This window comes from Phalacrocorax aristotelis, chromosome 1 (genome assembly GCF_949628215.1).
Source record: "Phalacrocorax aristotelis chromosome 1, bGulAri2.1, whole genome shotgun sequence".
Taxonomy (NCBI): Eukaryota; Metazoa; Chordata; class Aves; order Suliformes; family Phalacrocoracidae; genus Phalacrocorax; species Phalacrocorax aristotelis.
The window spans coordinates 134,136,577-134,156,200 of record NC_134276.1 but is presented as its reverse complement, the minus strand read 5'-3'; the positions used below and the strand labels follow the sequence as shown (position 1 = coordinate 134,156,200).

Here is a 19,624-nt window from a genome sequence, read left to right as displayed (position 1 = left end):
ACTATCCCAAATGCATATTTTGAATCACTCCATATGTAACCAGGGTGATGAAGTTAACCAAACATGGGTGCTGCTCTATCATCCAACTGAACATCAAGTCTGGGGACAATCAGTGTATTCTTTAATCATTAATGCAATAGATAATGTGTTTCTGTCAGAACCCCTCACCTATCAGACTCAAAGCCTAATTTTTAGATCCCAAAACCCTCACTCCTAGTGCTCAGGGTCCAAACCTCTGTTTTAAGGATTAAATTAAAGCCTCGCTTTTAGGTAGCAATGATTCAGGGTATAAATGGTTGGGAGTTACTAATACAATCTAGTGTAGTTCAACTAAGGCTGGGACCTGGAGCCGAAACTTAGCCGGAGGTAGCCGAAACAAGAACAGCCTGCACGATGACAAAACCTTGTTGTTTTAGGGAGTCACAGAGGCCTCAAGATTTGAAGTACCTAAACAAAGTCACGATGACATTTGGCCTTAAGAAAAGCAGAGGTACAGAGCCATAAAGATAAGAAACTGCAGAGCAGACACTAAACCAGAACAGACCACCCCTCAAGGGCAGTACATACGTAGTCTCAGAACTGAGTTTGCGTGAACACAAGGGTTAACTAGCAGACACAGGGAGGAAGGGTATGTCCTTCATCCAGAGACCCCTGACGACCACCCGGAGACACCAATAGGCATGCGCAAATAACGTCTGAATATGTATCGCTTTTATCAGAAAGCTAATGAATATGTATATGAAGCATGTACTTAACTGGCACAAAGAGATCTGACGGTATGCACTTTAGGAGTGATCCCCTGTGCATCCAGGCGCTGCAAACAAAGAATGCCTGCCTTTTAACACTACGTTGGTGTTACGAGGTTCACTCCCAATTTCGGTGACACATACATTTACCCTTTTCCCTTCAGCCACCTTCAAGGCTTGTCTTAATGCCACTAGTTCCACCTTCTGGGCCGATATATTGATAGGTAGGGCCCCAGCCTCTATTATCTGTGTAGCTGTAACACTGCATATCCGGCATCCATTTCCCATCTCTTATGAAGCTGCTACCATCTGTAAACAGCTCCAAATCCGGAATAGTTAACGGTTCATCTCTTAAATCCTGCCTACTGCAATATACATATGCAATGGTTTGCAGACAATCATGGTGCAAGGGTTCCAAGTCCCTTATTTCTGAATTAAAAAACATTGCTGGGTTGATCGCTGTGGTGATTTTAAATTCCACGTCATCCCATTCCAACAAGATAATTTGATATTTGAGAGACAACCAATGTCGCCCCCTTTTGCTCTAAGACAGAAGCCACCATAAGCAGACCATACACTGTGATTCTTTGTCCTATTGTTAATTTTCTAGCATCTTGGATTAGCAGAACAGTTGCGGCTACGGTGTGCAAACATCCTGGCCATCCTTTACTCTCATTATCCAATTTGTTTAGAGAAATACCCCACAGCTCTTCTCCAGGTTCCCAGTCTTTTGAGTCAGCACACCCAAGGCAAGATGTTGTCTTTCATGTGCAAATAGCTCAAAAAGTTTAGACAAACCAGGCAGTCTCAATGCAGATGTTGACATCAAAGCCCTTTTTAAGTCCTTAAAGGGTACTTGGCATTCAGGGGTCGATAGCCGGTGGTTCTCTGTTGACCCCTTCAAGGTTTCATAAAGGGGCTTTACCAATAGTCCATAACTGAGGATCCACAGCCTGCACCACTCAGCCATACCCAGAAACACCCGCAGCCCTTGTACAGTTCTTGGTTCTGGAGTTTGGCAGATCGCTTCTTTTCTGTCAGCTCCCAGTCTCCATTGTCCTTGTGAAATCTCAAAACCTAAATAAATCACAGTCTCTTTTCCCACCTGAGCTTTGCTCTTTGATACAGATATCTTTCTTGTCCTAAGAAATTAAACAGGCTTATAGCCATTTGTAGACATTCTTTCCGAGTCTCTGCAGCCAACAAAACGTAATCTACATATTGCAGTGTTGTTCCTCTGGGTTTTCCTTCTTCAATAATCCAGCTCCTTTGCTAGCTGGTTGACAAATATTGTGGCACTACTCTTAAACCCTTGAGGTAGCACTGTCCAGGTAAACTGTGCTTTGCGCCCAGTGGTAGGGCTTTCCCATTCAAAAGCAAATATCGCCTGGCTATCTTTGTCTAGAGGTGTGCAGAAGAAGGCATCCTTGAGATCAAGCACAGTAAACCACTTACGCTTTACCTTCAAGGTTGTCAGCAAGGTATTAGCCATATTAGATATTAGCCACTGCTGGGTGAATATCTTGAACAATTTGATTCACAGCTCTTAAGTCTTGAACTAATCTGTATTCCTTGCCATTTCATTTTTACTGGCAATATCAGAGCGTTATATTCTGATTCACACTCTATTAATAATCCATAATACAAAAACTGATTATTAATCCTTCCGACCCCTTCCTAGCCTCCTACTTGATAGGGTACTGTTTTTGCCTTACCGGCTTAGTTCCAGGTTTTAAGACAACTTTTACTGGTTCTGCCAGTTTAGACCAACCTGGGATTCCATCAGCCCATACCAAGGGTGTTACTGCATCCTCTACTTCTGCAGGATTTTCCTCCTCTTGTCTTTGTGCGTTCTGTAACATAAAAATTCTCACTTCCACAGCTTTTGATTCAGGTATTAGTAACTGCACTTCTCCATTCTTAAAAGTTATCTGCACATCTAATTTGCCCAATAAATCTCTTCCCATCAAGGGCACTGGGTTTTCAGGAATGTATAAAAATCTGTGTGTAAAAACTCCATTTCCAATTCTGCACTTAATTGGTTGGAAGAAAGGCTTTACCTCCTTTTTCCCTGTGGCCCCAACAATAGATACATTTTGTTTACTCAGTTTACCTGTACAGGTATTTAACACTGAACATGCCACTCCTGTACCTATTTAAAAAAAATAATCTATGATTCCCCAACTTCAAGGTAACCAGGGGTTCTGCTGGGAGACTTTTAGTTCATCCCCTGGTCCCCATCAATCTGAATCTTGACCCAAAGTAAGCACCTCTTCCACCTTGGGATTTTCCTGTTTTCTTGGTGCGTTCCCACTGCCCCTTTTATTTACACACACACAGAAAAAACCACAAAACAAAAAAAAACACGCACTGATGCTTATTCAAAGGTTTACTCTCCCCAGGTCTAAAGTGGAGTGAGTCCTCATACTTTTTCCCATAGGAGGGTGATCTAACCTATACCCATCATTTCACCTTTTACTATTTTGGTTGCCTTCCGCTACTGGTGCAGCCAGCAATTGAGGCTTGTGATTCTCCTTCTTAACTTGCTCCTTTTCCTGTAGCTTCTTCTCCTCCTCCTCATTAATATACACCTTCCACACCACTTTTAAACTTATGCGTAGCTCTTGCCTGTGCTGCTTCTAGCTTTTGCAGTTTTCTCCAAATATCAGGATTCAACTGCCCCACAAAGTCTCTCCAGATCCAAATCCATCCATTTCCTAGCCACATCTCATAGCTGTTCAAAGAAAGCTGACAGAGTTTCATCTTTCCCTTGTATCACCTGATACAATTTTGACAAGTGTTTTTTTTGTTTTGGAATTGCATTCCTTACACTGAACAATATCAACCCCTGATATGCAGTTAAAAATAACCTTTGTGCCTGACTGTTAGGGTCCCAGTTCAGATTGGTGGTGGGAAAAATGATCCTCCAGTCTTCCTGCGTGTGCATCCTGAGCATGAACCCTCTCTGCTTCTTCCCTAGCCTTAACCACAACTGCCCTCCACTCCTCATATGTAAATATATTCAATACCACCTGTATATCCTTCCACTCTGGATCATGAGTCTCCACAACAGTTTTCAATACCTCCACCACCTTTTCCAGGTCTTTCCTATATGTTCCAGCCATCTCTTTCCGAGCCCTTAAGTCTGCTACTGAGGAGGGTACTTTAACCCCCACCAGTTCTCCTGTTGGACCCACAGATCCCTTAAGGATGCTTGTTGCACTGCCCCCCACCCCCCCCAGTTCTTCCTGCTACTGCACTAAAATTCTCCACTTTCAGCAGCACTGTTCACATCCCTATTATCCACTTCTCCGACTTCCCTGTTTCCACCCTGATCATTACCTCCCCATAGACTTCCCTGTCCCAGAGCCACTAATAATCCTACATCATCTTCCTCTTCCACCAGCTCCTTGTATTTTTACACCTTTAACCAATACTACATGCAGAACAACATCATTTAGGAATTTGTCCCAAATTTGTTCTAAAGCCAAAACATTTGCATACTTAGTAATCAACCCACATTCTTTTCTACTTTTCCAACCATTCTGCAACGTGAAAAACAAATCCACTTATGGTATCTCATCCCATTTTCCTTCTCTTGTACAAAACTACATTAACTGTAATATAGTATTATGTTTCAAAGTTCCATTCTTAGGCCGTTTCTCTTGATTTTATCAAAGTATACATCAGCCACCAATGATTACAATACTCGAGTAACTCCTTCCTTTTAAGGAAGCCATCCCCCCACATCCCTCCACTGTTTCAATAAACACCCCAAATATTTTTTTTTTAAACTCCTCCCTCTGATAGTTGCCCAGATTCCATATTACAACAGAATAACCCCCTTAATGGATTGATCAACACAAAACACTCAAATCACACACACCACACAAACACACACCCCCCCCCATATGGCTGGCACTACATGCAAACAAGCCCTTAGGATGGCACTTCACGCAAACAAGCCTTACTCTGCCAGGAATCAAGGTCTGGACCCCTTACGGCTGGCACTCCAGACATCCCCATAATAGCATGCAAAGAAGGCCTGTAACTAGTGGTGTTCCCCAGGGGTCTGTACTGGGTCCAGTCCTTTTCAACGTATCAATGACCTGGATGAAGGGACAGAGTGTAACCTCAGCAAGTTCGCTGGCGATACCAAGCTGGGAAGAGTGGCTGATACACTAGAAGGCTGTGCTGCCATCCAACAAGACCTTGACAGGCTGGAAAGCTAGGCCAAGGGGAATCTCATGAAATCCAACAAAAGCCAGTGTCAGGTCCTGCACCTAGGCAGGAACAACCCCATGCACCAGTACAGGTTGGGGGCTGACCTACTGGAAAGCAGCTCTGTGGAGAAGGACCTGGGATTGCTAATGGACAGCAAGCTGACCCTTAACCAGCACTGTGCCCTCATGGCCAAGAAGGCCAACAGTATCCTGGGCAGCATAAAAAGGAGTGTGGCCAGCAGGTTGAGGGAGGCTATCCTCCCCCTCTACTCTGCCCTAGTGAGGTCATATCTGGAGTACTGCATCCAGTTTTGGGCTCCCCAGTTCAAGCAGGACAGGGAACTACTTGAGCAAGTCCAGTGGAGAGCTACCAAGATGGTCAGGGGATTGGAGCATCTCTCTTATGAGGAAAGGCTGAGAGCCCTGGGTTTGTTCAACCTGGAGAAGAGAAGACTGAGGGGGTATCTTATCAATGCCTATAAATATCTGAAGGGTGTGTGTCAAGAGGATGGGGCCAGACTCTTTTCAGTGGTGCCCAATGATAGGACAAGGGGCAATGGGCACAAGTTGGAACATAGGAAGTTCCACTTAAATATGAGAAAAAACTTTTTTACTGTTAGGGTGACAGAGCAGTGGAACAGGCTGCCCAGAGAGGTTGTGGGGTCTCCGTCTATGGAAATATTCAAGCCCCCCCGGGATGTGGTCCTGTGCACTGTGCTCTAGGTGCTCAAGCAGGGGGTTTGGACGAGATGATCTCCAGAGGTCCCTTCCAACCCCTACCATTCTGTGGTCCTGTGGCTCTGTGAAACAAGCCTCCCCTTACCCTTCCCGTGGGGGCAGACCTTTGACTGGTACATAAGGCGGCTCACACCAGCAAGTGTTTAATTATGCTCCAAATACCAAATTCCAAACCCAGGTGCCCTACAGACTTTTAGCTGATAGGATCAAATTGTTCATTTACGTACCTTTATAGACCAACTCTGCATAGCTTTTACCTTGCCTTACAGGCAGGCAGCCTTTACCTTTACCTTACCTTTACAGGCAGCATGTTATTGTGTGCTGAGAGGAGGCACATACTTGGCTAAGACTGAATGAAAGTCCTTGCCTGGTTTATGGGCACAATGTAGAATGGTTTATGGACACAATGTAGAATGCTGAGTCCACAAAATCCAACCTGCAACTGTCCTGACAGTTGTCAGTGCCTCTCTGCAACAAGCAGCTGCTACTTGCACCACACAGTGTCAGCTGAAGCTGAATACTTCCTGCAGGTCTCAGGCATGCAAAGGCAGCCTGCATTCTGCTACACCATTTCTGTAGCTGCCACACACCCTTTCATGCTTTTCTGTTGACATCCTGTGTGGGTTCTGATTCTTCCTTCTTGTTGTGAAAAGCTTGGGCTCTGCCTAGTGCATTAACAAGAGCACATGGAAAGCAAGACTTGCACATAAGTTTGTGACTGGTTCATCTTTCCCTTTACTTATGCAGTAATAGAGAAGTAATTCAAAAGATTGCTGTGGAATCACTACAGACTGAAGAAGTGTCTTTACTTAGAACTGTAGAGCAAAAAGGAAATTACTAGAGACAACATGAGCAGAAAATGTCAGTTGACAGTAGAAAGATCTATATACTGGGTTTCTGTTCAAATTAGTCTTGCATTGATGCTGTGTAAATAGGTTGATTAGCATGAAGACTGATGTTCTCTGATTAAAGTACTTCTGACCTGTGATTTTCACTGATTCATGTGACTTTTCTTAACCTGAAAAGCTTAGCAAGTGAATCGCAGCTTTAGAAAGGTTTTTACTATTCACAGTTTTGAAAAAAACCTTGAAAATACTGAGTAAATGTTTCTGGGTACTGGAAGGACTGTAAAAGTAACTCCTTGATGCAAATTCAGTGTCTTTTTTTAGCCAGTTTTATCACCTTTCCACATAAGAGATTGCTATTATTGTTCTTTAGCCACATTATGGACACAGCAAGATGAACAGCAACACAGAATTAATTATTCCACCAACCCCATCTGTGTTCCAGGTGGAACAGGCCTTCAGTTTCTCTTGCCTTTTAATATGCTGGTGGATGGGGGTGGAGGGATAGAAAACCACTCCATCAAAATCTGTGCATTGTCTAAGATAATTGTGAGTCAAAGGATAGGACTAAAAGTTTTGCTTGCTAGTTTTCTGAACATTAACATCAGTTAAGAACGGGAAAAAGAACCCAGAAGAGAGAAAATAATAGAGGCAAAAATAGTGTTTTCCCTGTAGCCTGCTGCTGGCCATGTCTCTGAATTCAGATCTGCCAAAGCTGATTTAACTTTTTCATGAATCTCAGAACCCGAACAGCAGCATTTGGCTCACTGCAGTACTACTCATACCTCATTCCCAAGAAAGAAACCTTTTCCCCAGTCTGTCTAGTGGTAATTGTTGGAAGCTACAATAAATTAACATCAAGAGTAGGAGAAGATTCAAGGTGATTCAAGGTTTTATTGACAGAGTGCTTTTTTTTTTTTTTTTTAACATATCAAGCTTCTTGGGATCCTGTTTCTTTACATATTTCTCCAGTTCATTGAATGACTGTCAGCTGAGCAGGACAGAGGAGAAGAAGCATTAGCGCTCACTCACTTCTGAACTGGCTGCATGTTCAGAATTAATGAGGAGGGATGGCTTTCTGACAGGAAGAAGATCCTGAAAATGTGAGAAACACAGGGGAAAAATAGGATTTTCCATAAGACTATGAATTGGGGGAATATGTTTTCAGGACTGTCATACAAATTAAAAAACACTGTGTTTGATCTGTTGATATAACTGAAGGCAGCCAAGCCTCCCTAGCCTCCATCTAGGATCAACAGAAAGAAAAAGGCTTCTTTAAAGTATGACTTAGGTTTGAGATGGGTAGAATTGCCATTCAGAGGTTGATTAACCAAGGCAAGCAGGTCACCAACTCAGACATCTTGTTAAAGCATTTGAATTTATGTGAGCAGAATCCAGATCCTAGTTCACCCATCTAAAGTAAAATAATAACAATAGAAAATAATAAAGATTTGTTCATCCAATGATAGAGAACATCAGGACCCTAACCAATGAGTTGTGCATATTTGTTAAAATATGTATGGAGAACAAATTATTGTCATCAAGAAGATCCTAAAAGAGTGACTTGAATAACTCTTGAACATTTTCAGGAACTTGAGCATTGTAAAAGGCTTGTAAAAATTAATTTTCTTAAGACATCAAATCACTGGAAGTAAAAACATTCAGCAGCAAATAAAAAACAGTGCTTATTTTTCTCATTTTACTGACAACATAGTAATTTTCAGCAGAATTCTGAAGCATGATGCAACATAGAGGAATGCAGTGTTCTGCCACCAGCAGCACAGCTGACACAAATTGTATATCACAAGCAACAAGGTTTCTTTTGAAGACCATACCATGAAGCAAGATCTAAATGATTAAAAGACAAAGGAAGAGCAAAAGAAAACGACAACAGCATAGAATCATAGAATCGTTAAGGTTGAAAGAGCCCCTTAAGATCATCCAGTCCAACTGCTAACCTATCACTGCCAATACCATCTTTATTCAACCTAGGATTTCTCACTAAAAACAGATTAAGTAGGGTTTTGATCTTAAATTGGTGTCAGAGATAGTGAAGTCATACGCAGCAGTGAAAAGACTTTAATGCAAAGTAATAAAAGGTAAATATAGAACTGTAGGAAAGTACATCAAGTAGTTGTCTTGATTTCCTTTATTCTGGATTGTGCAGACTGTACAATCCAGCAACTGTAATAAATAATTGGTCCTTTTCATTTTACTGAAACCTCAGTTCATCAGGTATAAAAGAAAACATAGTCAATAGAGATGTGAACATACTCAGCATTTCACAGGACAATGTTTGAGGAAACCCAGGGATTTGTTCCTTTGTTACAGACTCCTAAATTTACCAGATTTTTAAAATATGACCCAAGGAAAGAAAAAGAATGCAACGCATAAAATATATATAAAGCTCTCAAATTTTAAATTTTGTTTACATCTTGTGTTTGATTTCATGGAATCAGAGAACAGTTGAGGTTGGAAGGGACTTCTGGAGGTTATCTGGTCCAAACCCTGTGTTCAAGCAGGGCCACCTCAGGCCAGTTGCCTAGGGCTATGTCAGGATGGCTTTTGAATATCTCCAAGGAGGAAGACTCTACAACCTCCCTGGGCAACCTATGCCTGGTTACCCTCACAGTAGAAAAGTGTTTCCTCATATTCAGATGGAACCTCCTGTGTTTCAGTTTGTGCCCAGTGCCTCTTGTCCTGTCACTAGGCACCGCTGAAAAAAGCCTGGCTCTGTCCCTCTGTCCTCGTTGCACTCTCCCTTCACATACTTATATACCTTGATTATATCCCCGAGACTTCTCTTCTCTAGGCTAAACATGTCCAGCTCTCTCAGCCTTTTCTCATATGAGATGCTCCAGTCCCTTAATCATCTTTGTAGCCCTTTGTTGGACTCTCTCCAGTATGTCCACATCTCGCTTGTACTGCAGAGCCCAGAATTGGACACAGAACTCCAGGTGTGGCCTCCTCAGTGCTGAACAAAAGAGAAGGATCACTTTCCTCAACCTGCTGACAATACTCTTGTCTAATGCAGCCGGGGATACCATTAGCCGCCTTTGCAGCCAGGGCACATTGCTGGGTCCTGTTCAACCTGGTGTCCACCTCCTGTTTTACCCATGTCTTTTTCTGCCAAGCTGCTTTCCAGCTAGGCGACCTCCAGCATATATTGGTGCATGGGGTTGTTCCTTCCCAGGTGCAGGACATTGTACTTCCCCTTGTTGAACTTCATGAGGTTCCTGTCATTTCTCCAGTCTTGATTTGCTCATTAAAATTTATTTGGATGTAAAATCAGCGTTTCAGCTATATCCTGGTTTTATTTTTCCTCATGATTTGAGATCACTAAACAAGGAAATGGGTAGAAACAGGAATCATATACCAGATTTCCTCTTTCTGGCAAGAATATTAATTCTTTGTTGTTATTTCATTCTTCCTACACACTTATAACTCACAGTCCCCTTACTGGAGCTGTAAGTGGTAGCAGCTTCTAAGAGAAACTTTGACCTCCACTGTCCTCTGTGCTTTTAATAGGAATTAGACTTCCACACCTCTGAAAAGCTTGCAAGTAACGAAAAATGTCAGATGCAGTCAAGGGGCCCTAAATATAGCATATGGTATGGAAAATATAAATGGTGCTTTATAGAATATTATTAATATTGATGTTCATTATCATGACATATCCTATATGCTAATGACTTAGGAGAAACTAGCTGCTAAAGAACTGTTGTCATTCTTTATACAAAAGGTACTCTGTGCACACTGTACAATTCAAAATTTCTAAATCCTGTTCAAAATTGTCACCATAACTAGGTACTTGTAGCATTTATTTCTGTCCTTGTAAGATTGTACTGGTCATGGCTTTATGTAGGGATATTACTTTGGCTTCCAAGAAAGACAGGTCTTGATCATACATAATGAAGAGCATAACAGTGACTTCATGATTACTATTACATTGAGATTCTAAATGAAGCAAAACAGATAATCTTATTTTTTAAGACTCCAGTGACAATACATTATCCATATTTGGCACAGTTAATCTACAAGGTACAACTGATTTTTCCATTCATTCATTTAGTGGATCTATAGTTATCTGAAGTATTTCAGTATGTTTTAGAGCCTTAAGCCACTTAACATAGGGTTATCATATTTGTCTATGATTGGACAGAAATAGTATAAGTTTCAGGAAACATCAGACCTGCTCAAACCAGTTGTGGTTTGTATGTGCTAAATCCAGTGCATTTGTGAATCATCCAACTTACTGTACAACACGCACAATAAGTCCAAGACTTGGTTTAAATAAACTACAGATTTAGTTTAAATTATACTGCAAGTTTAAATTATAGCACAAATCCCAGACTTGGTTTAAATTATACAAATGTGTGTGGTGTGCAGAACAATCTTCAGTCAAATATACAGGATTCACTTGGCCATTCCAATTAGAATCATAGAATCATTAAGGTTGGAAAAGACCTCTAGGATCCTCAAGTCAACCCAACACAACCATGCCTCCTAAACCATACCTGGAAGTGCCACATCTACACATTTTTGGAACACCTCCAGGGATAGTGACTCTACCACCTCTCTGTGCAGCCTGTTCCAATGCCTGACCACTCTTTCAGTAAAGAATTTTTTTCTAATATCCAATCTAAACCTCCCCTGACACAGCCTGAAGCCATTTCCTCTCGTCCTATCGCTTGTTATGTGGGAGAAGAGACCAACATCCACCTCACTACAACCTCCTTTCAGGCGCTTGTACAGAGTGATAAGGTCTCCCCTCAACCTCCTCTTCTCCAGACTAAACAAACCCAGCTCCCTCAGCTGCTTCTCGTAAGACTTGTTCTCCAGATCCTTCATCAGCTTCATTGCCTTTCTCTGGACACGCTCCAGCAACTCAATGTCCTTCTTGTAGTGAGGGGGGCCCAAAACTGGACACAGCACTCGAGGTGCAGCCTCACCAGTGCTGAGTACAGGGGCACGATCACTTCCCTGCTCCTGCTGGCCACATGACTCCTGATACAAACCAGGATGCTGTTGGCCTTCTTGGCCACCTGGGCACACTGCTAGCTCACATTCAGGTGGCTGTCAACCAGCACCCCCAGGTCCTTTTCTACCAGGCAGCTTTCCAGCCACTTTTCCCCAAGCCTGCAGCATTGCATACGTTCAGTGTTGCCTGTACACACACCCTCTGTCCCATGTGAGCATGTGCTTCAAGAACTTACTGCCAGCTACTGGTGAGACCTCTCTGTGTGTGAGGGGAATTTGGTGCCAGCTCCTGGGGTCAGATCGGGAGGTGGGCACCCTGGTCTGTGGTGCCAGCGACTGGAGCGAGTGGGATCTTCCTTTCAGCTACTAGAGCCAGTGGAGGTTTTTAACTCCCAGCCACTAGGGCTGGAATGTGTCTGTTCTCAAAACCAGCTCTCAGGTGGACAGTGTGAGTAAGGCAAGCAAGGAGCTCAGTGCCACTGGAGCAAGACTATGGGTCGCTGCCCATGTGCCTGGTGCCTGCTGCTGGGGAGAGTCTGTGTCTTCCCCAACTCTTGTGTGCCTGGGGTGCACATACATACTCACCAGCAAACTTTAAGCTTGACTAGTCAGTTACTAGGGGGACCTAGGGTCTGGGCCAGGGTCATCTGAGAAGGTGGTCTGTGCTGGTACACCTGGGGACATTTTTGAATGTGGAGTGCATGAGGGACAAGTGTGTGAGTGCTGTGTGTTTGCAGCAAGTACCAAGCTGAGGCAGCTGGCAGGTTGGAGACCCTGTGGGGCAGGTAAGGGGTCCTAGGATCAAGACAGAGGTGCTAGGCAGGCAGAGGGGCCGTGCAGATCAAGGGATCTGCAAACATGTGTGTGTTTGTGAACTTGGAGAGCAGTGTGTGTGCATGTACTTGCACTAGTGATCTTTTGCCTCTTCCCGTTAAAGAGGAGGCAAAGACTTATTGATAACAATCTTATCCACTGCCTGTGGATTGTCTTTTATGTGAGTCCTGTGTGTTGAAGGCAGCGCCTTGTCTGTGGCAGCCTGTGTGACTGGCTATGTCAGTGTCCTCTGTGTGTGTCAGGGGTGGGGGGTATACGTGTGCAGCCTCGTCACTGGTTGAACCTGCAAACAGGAAAGTGTCAGTCATGTTCCTCAGCCTGGGCAGAGGCCCTGGGTCCCTGGGGCACTACACTGGGCTCCAGTGGCCAGGTAGGACAGGGTCTGGGCTGGAGGAGGTGGGCTGAGCTTTTTATATCACTTAACAGTGTGTAGGAAGAGAAATATTCAGAAATTTACACCTATGGTTTTGAGAAGTACACATTCAGCTCAGTGTCTTCCTAGTTGCTGCATCCCACTCTTTGTAGCCTCCAATTCCTACTCTTAGGGGTTCCAGTAGTGTGATTCAAGGCCTAGCAATGATCAACTGCCCAGATGTGTAACCCTGGTTCAGACTCCTGAGAAAAATCCTAAATTGTAAGAGAGCGCTGTGACAAAGCCTGTAGCATAGCACCATGAAAGATAAAATAAGGTGAAATACAAATTTAAAGTTCAAGGATTCAGAAAGAAAAACAATAACATGAAGAGATATAACATGCTAAAGGAGTCTAAAGATGGGAACAGTGACATGAAGCATGAACAGGAGGTAACATGAAACAACATAAACATTCCCAGCAGCAGCAGAATCTGACCCTTTGCTACCTGCTTCATGATTACCTGGCCAGCAAAGATTCTTTCTGTGTCTCATGTTGGGAATGATAAGCATGTTAGTGCTTTGCCTAATAACTTATTAATCCTAACTGCCTTTGATACATTAGACAATAAATAATTACTTTGTACTTTTGAGTTAAATATATTCTGCCTACAAGAGATCCTCTGGGCATGGTGAAAGGCACTTGAACAGAGTGACTCAGAGGGAATGATAGTAACAGTGCCTAAATTTCTGAAGAGGTTTTGAAGAAAAAATATTTTTGAGAACCAGGCTTTTACATATTTCTCAATGTATTCTTACTGGCAAAAATGTTCAAATCAATGACCTCTGTAAGAGTAACTAAACTGCATTATGCTAAAAATGAGTTGTTCTGACTTGCACATGTGCTGTCTTATTCCCTGAACTCTGAGATGCATGGGTGTTACAGAATATGAAAAAAATAAGACCAGTTATATTTAATTGCTGAATCAAAGGTGTGAATGCTTGGAAATTATCTAAACTCAAACAGACAAATACTTTTAAGTGCTCCTTTGCTGAATTGGGAGTTTGTATTCCTAACACCTCACCCCATTAGTTGAATTTACACTTAATTTGGAGCTTTGTTAGTGCTATATCTGAAATGTGATCTTCTTATTTCAACTTGAAATGGAAGGCTATATCTTCCTGTAATTCTCCAATGCTAAACTGAATTTTGTCAGAAAACCCATACAGGGGAAGACAGTGAATATAAAGGATGTTATTGAATGAAAAGCTAGGACTGTTCTGTGAAACTGCCTTTTTAAACATAGAGTTTCTCCATCCACATATATATATATACATATATATCTGTGGTACAGACTTTATGTGGTGTAAGACTTTAACCAGGTTTTATCATTTTACAGTGTATGAGCCCATATTGGCATAGCAGTGTCTTCTCTGACATAGTTCTAACAACACTGACAACTGGGGTGCACAAAGAAATGCATAATGTGCAGCTTGAATTTATGTAAATAAAAAAATTAAAACATTATGTGTATATGTATAAAGATACATACACATGATAAGTAATTTTGTGAGTAAGCATATTAATGTGTGTTTAAGGAACTGCATACTTTTCTGTGAGGCTGAAATGATAAACAATTACAATGTTAAGGCAGTTATTGAATTATTAAATAGCGTAGTCTTATTCAGAACTAGTGTTGTGTATTGCATTTGCATTTTAGTTCTAGGATGGGGAGTACAGTAATTTTCTTGATTTGAAATAGAGTTAGAGTAGAAACTTGTGTCAGTTTGACTGGATATCTTGGTAATTCATTAATTATCTGACTGGAACTACACTGGATATGAATGGTTTTTTAACAGTGATGGTATTTTGTAACTGCATTGATGGAGGTAATTAAGCTTAAATCTCAAGTTTCAAAAAAATGGTAAAGGAAAGCTTCTCATAAATCAGCTTGGTAATGGACAAAGAAATATTAATCTTTCTCCAGGCTGTTAAGGCAATCATGTCTACTTCTGAGACTGACTAGTCCTCATTTATAGCAAGGATGACATATATGTGCTTAAGCACTCTCTAACTTTAGCCTAATGAAGTGTGCTTGCTCATATTTGGACGTTAAACATTATTTGGTTTTGATTTACCTAGTCTGAGAAATTTCATTGTAAGAGACTGAGGTTATTAACCCATCAACTCCAGGCTTGGGTAGCTCATTTGTTCTCAAGAAGGCTGCAAATACCACAACTGACTTCAATGTGTTTTCAGCAGTTATTTAAGAAACTTGGATCTGTATCTAACATTCAGAACATAGGTAATCCCACTAGTTCCGGTGGAATTACTTTTGCTCCATATTAGAGAAGGTGGATGAGTGTTTTTAAATATCCTGCCAGTATGGAAATTGATTCTACAATAATCATGCTGAGTGCTACCGACACGCATGAGCAAACCAGTGTGTTCAGCATTTCTTTCATTACTAATAGAACGTTTACTGAAGTGTTCAAAGATCTCCAGCAATTTATGTTAATTCCAAAAGGTTCTGAACTACACCTGTTAAAAGATATCTACATAGTGTATTTCCAAAGCAGATATAAATCAGATATAAATCAGGCTGGTATAGCTTTGTGTTAACAAGAGAATAAGCTTTTGGTATTTCAGACGCATCTTTTAAACACAGTTAAGAAAGGGTTATGAGAAAGTATACTCCTAACATTTTTATACAATCATGAAACAGAACGATGAAAAATCTGTTATTTAGGAAAAACACTTGTGATTCATCCTTTTTAAATACAGTTTTATATATATATGTGAGCTGGTTTTGAATCTATATAAATCACAAATAATTCTGCTGAAACTGGCACATTTACATGAGGGTAAACCTGTCCTGAGTTCAGAAGGCCTTTGCTTCCAGTAGGCATGGTGGAAATAGATCTTGCAAGCATAAATACTTTTGCCTTCCACTTTACAAAGTGGCAAAGGCATATTTTACGAGCATTAAGGTGCATTATTGCTTTCTGTTGAGAAAGAAACAGACCTATCAGTTTCACATTTTCATTAAAATCTCACAGTAATAAGTGAAAGCACCTTCTTTGTTTAAAAAACCTTATCTATCTATGTCTCCCATTAAGTCTATCTGCTTAAACAAAAATTCTCTTAGAAAAGCAGGACAGAAATTGAATGTCAAATATAGAGAAAATAGAAGCATAAACCCAGTTCAGAATTGGCCTAGTTTTCCAAGTTCTAGGCTAACCTTCATTAAAACTGTTGAAAAATCTAGTTACGAGTGAGATGGAATTTGGCACTGGAAACTTGTACTAACCTCTTGGTACTGAATGAGAAATCCTAAGTAGCAGGACACATGCTTCAAATGGCCTTGAAAGTGACAATCAGCTTTTTGATTTAATAGAATATAAAGATACAGCAGATTAGATATTAATAGAAGGGTAATGTTAAAACAGCAAGCTAGGAAAATATGTTCTCAGTAACATGTCAAGTTAAGCAATGACAATGTGACTGTGATCAAACATGAGGTGAGAGCCAGTGTGAGTACCTGAGGTGGAACTGTGGTGAGCTGGAGCTGAGCTGCTGCTCAAGATCCTAACACAGAGATTAATGAAGAGTGTTGCATTTTCTGTGGTGACTGGGGTGGGTCTCAGAAAACAGTACATGTGTGTGCAAAAGCTTTCACCGACAGTCTATCTCCCTCACAGTATGGTAAGTTAGTTGTGAGAATAACCATTGATTAACTGTTTGTGAGACAATGCTGGTAAAAGCAAATTTCAATGGAGAATTTCAAGGAAGCTTTAATACACATACCTTGTGGTTTTCTGTGTTATGTTCCTTCCTCATTCATGGTTGGTTGGGGTGAATCACAGGGCTAGAACTACATACTATCTCTTCTTATTCCATGACTGACTAATGTAGTAAAAAACCAGCCAATGTTGGTTTTATTCTCTCTTTCTGACAGAGAAATTGAGGTCTGCATTAGACCTAGGCTGTTGCAAAAAGCCTTATTATTTCCTTATTTACAAGCTGTAAAAGGGTGATTTGATTCACTCTCCGTATGGCCTCCTGCTACCTCTGCCTACAGCTCTTCGATTCCTGACAGTTGTTGAATCTGACAACAGGACAATGAAGTGCAACAAGAAAATATTTTGCAAGTACATAGGCACAAAAAGGGAGACTAGAGAAAATGTGGGCCTGTCACTAAATGGGACAGGGACCCTGGTGGCAAAGGATGAGGAAAAGGCCAAGGTACTCAGTGTTCTTCATCTTAGTCTTTTCTGGTAATGCCAGCCTTCAGGAGTCACAGTGTAATTCTGTGACTTTTTTTTTTTTTTTACAGTAAATTTAAGTATAGATTTCTACTGTTCCTGCTTTTATGGAAATTAGCAGCTTCTTTGGATGTTGACTATATTTTCCTATCTTTCCTTCCTGCCTTCCTTCCTCCTCTTCCTCCCTCCCTCCCTACCTTCCCACCTTTCTTCCCTCCTTCCCTCTCTCCTCCCTTCTGTCCTTCCTCTTCTTTTCCACCTCACAAAATTTTGTTATGACCTTTGACCTCCCGTACGTTTACAAAGCATATTCTGTTTCATGACTAAATAGTGTCTTTTCCACAACAGGGCTTTTACTTGAGGCCAACTTCACGTTTGCCACTTCTAATCCCAGAAACCTAAGAGATCATCGGTTTTCCACAGAGCTGAAAAGGTTTTAGCTGAAACCTTAGTCTGCAACGTACTTTCTTGCACAATAAAATATGTTCCCTTTTTTGTCTTCTCTGCCCAATAACTGTTCTTGTACCTCAGTTTTATATTTCACATCCTTGGCCTGCTTCAGGTTTGTGGAGGATCTAGTGGGTTATATCAAAGCCAATGGAACTGAAAAGGTAATGATGGCCCTTACCTTTTTTTAAGGTTCAACAATACAGTAGGCAGTGCATCCATAACAATTGTTGAACACCCCCTGCTACCTGTAAATTCAGCTAGTCCTAATTAAGTTTAATACACTGTGACTCCTAAAGAGGCAACTATATTATGATGTGGCTAACACTATCTGTACAAATAGTACAAGGATGCAGCTGCAAACTGAAACAGATGGCAGAATCTCCTTTCCTCCTTTCTAAGCAAGAAATTAAGGTCCACAACAGAAATAAGTTTGGACTGGTGGATCGTTGTTGGAAGGCCCTGGCTGGGTCACACATTATTCTGGGCTCTGAGACTGGGTTTGAGCTTTCTGGTGCTATTAGAAGTGATGAAACTTAAGCTCCATGGCCAGAAAAAGACAAGAAGGAAAGAAGAACGGTTAGGGCACATGTGACCCCAAGTGTGGGCACGGAAGGAACACTCAACTAATCCTTGGAGACCACTATATACCACTGCAACCCAACCAGTATGTTTACTTTCATCATACTGTTACAAGAGAGGGAAATACTACTTTTTATTTTAAAAGGGGGAGGGACAATTGTAACAGAATGGTTCAGATATACTTGGATCCTTGGACAGGACAAGAACAGCACTAGGAACTTAAGCATATGGTCCAGACCAAACAGTATGCTGAACGTGAAGCTTGCCAACTGCATTATGATGAAGAGTTTGCCACTAGGAAAAGCTGAGGAGGATGGTTGTATAAAACAATGTCTTAGAAAATACACACCTTCATGCCCCTTCTTCCAAACTTGTTTCTTTTCCCATCCTTTCTCAGAAAAGCTTAAGGAACTCCTTTTCTGTCAATAACTGCTAGAAAAGGTGGTAATACCCCTTTTTAAAAATAATTCACTCTGGGAGGAAAAGACCTAGGTACAATGCAGTCCTCAATATATGCAAACTTCCAAGAGCACGTTTTAACTGCAGGACAGGATATTTTAAGTGAGGGAGAATAGTATTCTCCTCACCTTCTTTACTGTGCCTCTGTCTAAAATTTTAGCTGTACAATTTAGTTCCCCATAATTTCCTTGCAAATGTTTTGTTACTGAAATATTCTCTTAATTTTGGAATGCAAATACATTGAGATTTTATTTATGAACACCTAATATTTCACACTCAAAAACAAAGCAAAATTATCTTTAATTTCTGCACTTTGAACAGTTTTCAGAAAAGCAAACTTGGCAGTGAGTAATTCTTCAAGTGAGTCTGCCTTATTTCCAATTCTGGTCTTTAAATCTCCAAATTGTTGATGCAATAAAATGAAGATAAATAGATTTTCCATTCCAGATTTTCAAACTGAGTTTCTATTTTTTTAGAAATATGCAGATTAAGGAAAAGACAAAATTATGATTTTTTGATATATTTTTCAGAACATGGACCTGAAAAACCTAGCTTATAAGACATAAATAAAGCCATCTTCCTTCACCTTTCTACACCTCTGAAATCTCAGTTTAAAACTGAAATACTAAGAGTGAAATAGTGCCCATCCTCTCACAGTCACTGTGAAGTAAGAAAGTTGTCTCAACTCCCATGCAACAGCTTGAAAGCAATAGCATGCCAAGAGACTCCATGGAGGCAGTCAGTACGTTTTCAAGAACACAGGATCCAGCCACATAGGCTGTGATTAGTCAGCAATTGCTCCATTCTGGTGTGGTGAAGATACCCTTGTGGCCATCAGCTCTATCACTTAGTGGGCAACTTCCCCTTTGCTTCCTAGAGCACTTCTTGCTTAGAGGTTATTCCCAAAGAAGAAAGAAAATTATGGAAAGGACAATCCATTTTATCCTAAACTCCAGGTCAAAATAAAGCTGGCATTAAAGCTAGTAAGCAGGACAGCAGGCAGCGGGATTCTTTGTGGAATAAGAGGGAGGAGCAACCAGTTTCATCATTCACCCCCTTTAGCTGTTCATCACCTCATCTGTCAATGGACTGAACTTTGCTGCAAACTCAGAAAGCCCGAGACAAAGCCTTATGAAAAGATTAGGCTCAATGCT

General features: G+C 41.2%; 1 protein-coding gene across 6 annotated transcripts in view; it reads right to left on the bottom strand.

Annotated features, from left to right (window-relative positions):
• Positions 1-19,624, bottom strand: part of PRMT8 (protein arginine methyltransferase 8) — a 75,990-nt gene that overhangs the window by 50,092 nt on the left and 6,274 nt on the right. The window lies entirely within an intron of this gene.